The following is a 6,385-nucleotide window of genomic DNA, read 5'->3' on the forward strand; positions in this document are numbered from 1 at the left end:
ACCCACTGTTTCATGGGGCCGCAATGGCGCAAAAACGTGGTTACAAAGCATGGATCCACATGGATCCTCAGGATTTTTGCATTGGGCTACCCCAAACTCACCGTCAGATCACATGTCTGTGGCCACAGCATGAACCACAAAAATCATACACCCACTGTTTCGTTTAGAATATTTTTTTTTCTTGTTTTCCTCCTCTAAAAACTATGTGCGTGTTATGGACATGGGGCGTGTTATAGAGCGAAAAATACGGTACTATTGTCTTCTCTTTCGTACCTTTTTCTTAGGCAGCAGTAGATGGCAGCAAAAATACCTATTAGCAATATTCCAGCCCCAATCCCGACAGCAATGTAATGGTCATAAGGATCCTGCGCGTGGGAGTTCAACATCAAATGTTCACATCTCTCGCCGCTGTAACCTGCGAGGCACCTAGAGTGGGGGAAATATAATAAAATTCCTAAGGAAAGGCTGCCTGGAAGATAAAACCTAGCTTGCAGTAGTCATAACCAAAGGGGCATCAATTAATAGCCAAATCACTGGTCAAGATGGCTTCTGCAGTCCTGTGCCCCAAAAGAGCTTTTTCAGGTACATCATAACATCGAGATTGCTGCACAACTAATAATAATAATAATAATTTTTTTCCCTTTTATTTTGTATACTTGTTTACCTGCAGGTGGGCACCTGTAGTTCCTTATTAAATATGCAGATACCATTAATACAATAGCTGTGTTGATCTTCAAGACAGGACTGTATGTTTTCCTGGTACGTAGAACTGGCCAGATGTCCTGCTGGAAGGGAGGAATAGATAAGAAAAATTAACGTGGACAACAAATGTCCAGAATATTATGTTACCTTGAAATGTCTGGGGCACAGGGCATTTATTTCTTCTTTGTTAACTCTTGCCTACGAGAGAGGTTGTTAAATAAAGCCAGCCTGATACACTTTTGCATGTGAAACATTGCATTTTAAATCCTCCACAGAAACAGAACTTAAAGGAGTTCGCATCTGTATTATTTTGGGGGAAATTCCAGCATTCTGCTTGTGCACAAAGAGGATAAATAAGAACAGAGACCTGCAGCTTGCTGTAGATGTGAAAATGATCTAGGGGTCTGGTGGACCACAAGTTTAACATGAGTCAACAGTGCGATGTAGCAGCAAAAAATGCTATTCTAGGCTGCAGCAACAGAAGTCTAGTGTCCAGATCAAGGGAGGTAAAGGGTAAAGGGAGCCCTGACCATTAGGTCCAGTCGTGAACGACTCTGGGGTTGCAGCGCTCATCTCGCTTTATTGGCTGAGGGAGCTGGCGTACAGCTTCCGGGTCATGTGGCCAGCATGACTAAGCCACTTCTGGCGAACCAGAACAGCGCATGGAAATGACGGTTACCTTCCTGCTGGAGTGGTACCTATTTATCTACTTGCACTTTGAGGTGTATTCGAACTGCTAGGTTGGCAGGAGCAGGGACCGAGCAACGGGAGCTCACCCCGTCGTGGGGATTCGAACCACCGACCTTCAGATCGGCAAGTCCTAGGCTCTGTGGTTTAACCCACAGCGCCACCCGCGTCCCAGATCAAGGGAAGTTCCACTTTATTCTGCCTTGGTCAGACCACACCTGGAATACTGTGTCCAATTCTGGGCACCACAATTTAAGAAGGATGTTGACAAGCTGGAACGTGCGCAGAGGAGGGCAACCAAGATGATCAAGGTTCTGGAAACTAAGCCTTACGAGGAGCACTTGAAGGAGCTGGGAATGTTTAGCCTGGAAAAGAGGAGACTGAGAGAAGATACAATAGGCATCTTCAAATATCTTAAGGGCTGTCACATGGAAGAGGGAGCATGCTTGTTTTCTCCTGCTCTGGAGGGTAGGATTTGAACCAATGGCTTCACGTTACAGGAAAGGAGATTCCGACAACAACAACAACAACAACAACAACAACAACAATAATAATATTTGTACCCCGCCTATCTGGCTGGGTTTCCCCAGCCACTCTGGGCGACTTCCAACAAAGATTAAAAATACATTAAAATGTCACACATTAAAAACTTCCCTGAACAGGGCTGCCTTCAGATGGCTTCTGAATGTCAGGTATGTCAGAATGTTTATCTCTTTGACATCTGAAGGGAGGGCGTTCCACAGGGCGGGTGCCACCACCTAGAAGGCCCTCTGTCTGGTTCCCTGTCACCTCACTTCTCTCAGTGAGGGAACCGCCAGAAGGCCCTCGGCACTGGATCTCAGTGTCTGGGCAGAACGATGGGGGTGGAGACGCTCCTTCAGGTATACTGGACTGAGGCCGTTTAGGGCTTTAAAGGTCAGCACCAACACTTTGAATTGTGCTCAGAAATGTACTGGGAGCCAATGGAGGTATTTCAAGACCGGTGTTATGTGGTCTTGGCGGCCGCCCCCATCCCCAGTCTAGCTGCCGCATTCTGGATTAGTTGTAGTTCCGGGTCACCTTCAAAGGTAGCCCCACATAGAGCGCATTGCAGTAGTCCAAGACGAAACATTCGTCCAATTTTTTTGACAGTAAGAGCTGTTCGGAGGCGGAACAGATTCCCACCAAAGGTGGTGGACTCTCCTTCCTTGGAGGTTTTTAAACAGAGGTTGTACGGCCATCTGTCATGGATGCTTTAGCTGAGACTCCTGCTTTGCAGGGGGTTGGTCTAGATGACCCTCGGGTCCCTTCCAATTCTATGATTCTTCGTGTCTTCCTGATTAAGCGGCTTCAAAGCACCAATTGCCCTTGCTGCTTCTTCAGCTGTGTTTGAGGAAACTGGAGGGGTGACTATGTGACAACAGCCATCACTTCACCCAGTGACATCATCACGGTATAACTCAAGCAGCAGGTAACTTGAGACAGAAAGTTGCAGAGATTTCATTTGTCGAAACATCCTTTTTGAAATGAAATGAACTCCTGCTAATTTTAATGATTCGGTATTTGTTTTGATGTAACCCATGATGATGCGGGTGGTGCTGTGGGATAAACCACAGAGCCTAGGGCTTGCCAATAAGAAGGTTGGCAGTTCGAATCCCTGCGACGGGGTGAGCTCCCGTTGCTCGGTCCCTGCTCCTGCCAACCTAGCAGTTCGAAAGCACGTCAAAGTGCAAGTAGAGAAATAGGTACCGCTCCGGCGGGAAGGTAAACGGCGTTTCCGTGTGCTGCTCTGGTTCGCCAGAAGCAGCCTAGTCATGTCGGCCACATGACCCGGAAGCTGTACGCCGGCTCCCTCAGTCAATAAAGCGAGAAGAGCGCCGCAACCCCAGAGTCGGTCACGACTGGACCCAATGGTCAGGGGTCCCTTTACCTTTAGCTTTTTAACCCATGATGATGATGAATTGCTTTGGAAAATATTTGAAAGGAAAATATTTGAAGGGGGGGGATATTTGAAAGTCCTTTGATGGACTGTCTAGAATGTTAATTGCAATACCTTCCTCATCAGACAGGTTCCTGTAAAAGGATGGACAAACATGCTGGTACACACTTAACATGCCTTTGGACTATACGGATTCTTGAAAGAAAGAAAAAAAGTTCTCACTTAAATCATAAATGTTCATCCCAAAACGTAGTAGGGAAAGTGATATATTACTTAATTCCATTTAAACTACTGGAAAATAGCCTCAATTTTTTTATTTTTTTTTTGTGAATCACCTACTTTTTAAATATTTGCATGTCTGCAGAGTCCCACAGAGTCCCACAGAGTTCAAGGGACTTACTCCCAGGCAAGCGGGCATCCGATTTCAGCCTGGTTGTAAATTACCTTTGCCCATGAGCAAAACTAGAATGCAGGTGTCTTTTTGAGATACTGAACGGCATGTAAGAGAACTTGGAATTTAATAAGCAAGAGCTACCCCATTATTAGAAAGGAAAGGGATATTTGGTATATTTCTTTCCTACCACAGTAACACATCAACACCAAAATGCCTTTAAAAATAAAGATGTGCCCTTCAACAGGCTCAACAGAAATTTACTCTCTCACTATCTAATCAACAAAACCCGTAAGAGTTTTCCACCCTGGTTTAGTCACAAAATCATGCATTTTAGAACCTTTTAGCAATCTTTATTCCTGTCTCTATAAAACTCAAAAGTCATACCAGTCATCCGTGCTTGTGGGCTCTTTTCCCCAAATATTTCTGTTCTTTCTGTTTGTGTTCTTTTGCCTCTCGCACATTTATAGAGCACAAATTGCCGTCTTCTGTTCTTTGCAACTGAAGAGAATTGTGCATCTGGCAACAGGAGCGAAGCCCCAAAGCGCCTAGACATTGATTTAGGAAGCCGCTATCTTGCAAAGGGATCAGGTGGGATTTCTTTTTAAAGCACTCGCTTCCTGTTACCTGCAGGCATCGTTGTGCATTCAAGGACACTGCTTGAGGGGGAAACGTGCTTTGCGATAGGAGAAAGAAGGTGCAAAACTGACTTTGCTGGATGTGCACATATGGAACAAGCCAGACACACGTTTGTGATCCAGTTGCTCACAAGAGAGGGAGCGATCCAAGGGACAGCGCCGTGACATTTGCTGTAACCAATTCTTAACTTTTAGAAATTTTAGTCGCAGACTCAGGAATCAAAAGTTTTGTGTATCTTTTGTAGGAAATGTATATTTGTGTGCATTCTGCAATCTCCATTTTGTCGCAAAAGATTAAAGGAGGATAATTTGCAGAAATATTGTCAAAAGCCAAATTGTGCCCCACTACCAGATTAAGGGGACGCGGGTGGGGCTGTGGGTTAAACCACTGAGCCTAGGGCTTGCCGATCAGAAGGTCGGTAGTTTGAATCCCCGTGACGGGGTGAGCTCCCGTTGCTCGGTCCCTGCTCCTGCCAACCTAGCAGTTTGAAAGCACATCAAAGTGCAAGTAGATAAATAGGTACCACTCCGGCGGGAAGGTAAACGACGTTTCCATGCGCTGCTCTGGTTTCACCAGAAGCGGCTTAGTCATGCCAGCCACATGACCCGGAAGCTGTACACCGGATCCATCGGCCATTAAAGCGAGATGAGCACCGCAACCCCAGAGTCGTTCACGACTGGACCTAATGGTCAGGGGTCCCTTTACCTTTACCTTACCAGATTAAGGGGACGTGGGTGGCGCTGTGGTGTAAACCACTGAGCCTTGGGCTTGCCAATTGGAATGTCAGCGGTTTGAATCCCCACGATGGGATGAGCTCCCGTTGCTCGGTCCCTGCTCCTGCCAACCTAGCAGTTCGAAAGCACATCAAAGTGCAAGTGGATAAATAGGTACCGCTCCAGCGGGAAGGTAAACGGTGTTTCTGTGCGCTGCTCTGATTCGCGAGAAGCGGCTTAGCCATGCTGGACACATGACCTGGAGAAACTGTCTGCGGACAAACGTCAGCTCCCTCAACCAGTAAAGCGAGATGAGCTCTGCAACCCCAGAGTCGTTCGTGACTGGACTTAACTGTCAGGGGTCCTTTACCTTTTTACCAAATTAAGCTTTGAGAACTGCTGAAATTTCACACTCTGCAACATTCCTCAGATAACAAGACAGACATTTTCAACTGAGGAATGTTGGAGGTATGCTCCCCCTTTGGCTTCTGTATTTCTGCCACCCCCACCACACCTGCCCTGGAGTTCTCACTCCCCCCAACTGACCCTTATTGACCCCCCTGCTTTTCAGATTTGTGTGTGTTTGTGTGTATATTCCCTTGACAGTTTGTCAGCGCAGCTTTTTCCTGACTCACTCTTATCTTCAGTCCGGGCTGTTGTCCAAGCCTGCCATTTGAAGTTTTATGACGCAGTAAATTCCAGAGTTCTTGAATTGAACGTTCTTTTGGAAGCCGAACATCCGACGGGGCTTCCGATTGGCTGCAGGAGCTTCTTGCAGCCAATCAAAAGCCGCGCTTTGTAAGTTGAGCGTTTTGGAAGTCGAATGGATTTCTGGAATGGATACTGTCCGACTTCCAAGGTACTACTGTACTTGTAAGTCCCCTTGCATTCTAAAAAATGGAATATGCAGGTTAATTGAGATACAACTCGGCATTTTCTGCTCAAGCATGTTCAGTCACATAATTATATCCAAACTTTCTGAAAGCCTCTTAGGTGCTGGGTCAGCCCATTTTGGCTGGAGGATTTTGCTGTATCTTTTAATTTTTCTGCCCAAAGCAGTATCTGTATCTGGAGGATCTTACTCTGCAAATGGATGTGTACTATTTTTAACCTTTTCCTGAAAGGCAAATGAAACTGGAGGTGGTTTCTCACTCTTGCAGACATTTTTATCTCCTGGTTTTAGCCAGAGGTACCACTGTATCAGGAAAGTTTATATGTCTAATGTTTTACAATTTTTTATGTGCTGTAAGCCGCCCAGAGTGGCTGGGGAAACCCAGCCAGGTGGGCAGGGTATAAATTAAAAAATATATATATTTTTAAGCACATTGACAGATA

Source organism: Podarcis tiliguerta (genome assembly GCF_965153285.1).
Source record: "Podarcis tiliguerta genome assembly, chromosome: 13".
NCBI classification, from domain to species: Eukaryota; Metazoa; Chordata; class Lepidosauria; order Squamata; family Lacertidae; genus Podarcis; species Podarcis tiliguerta.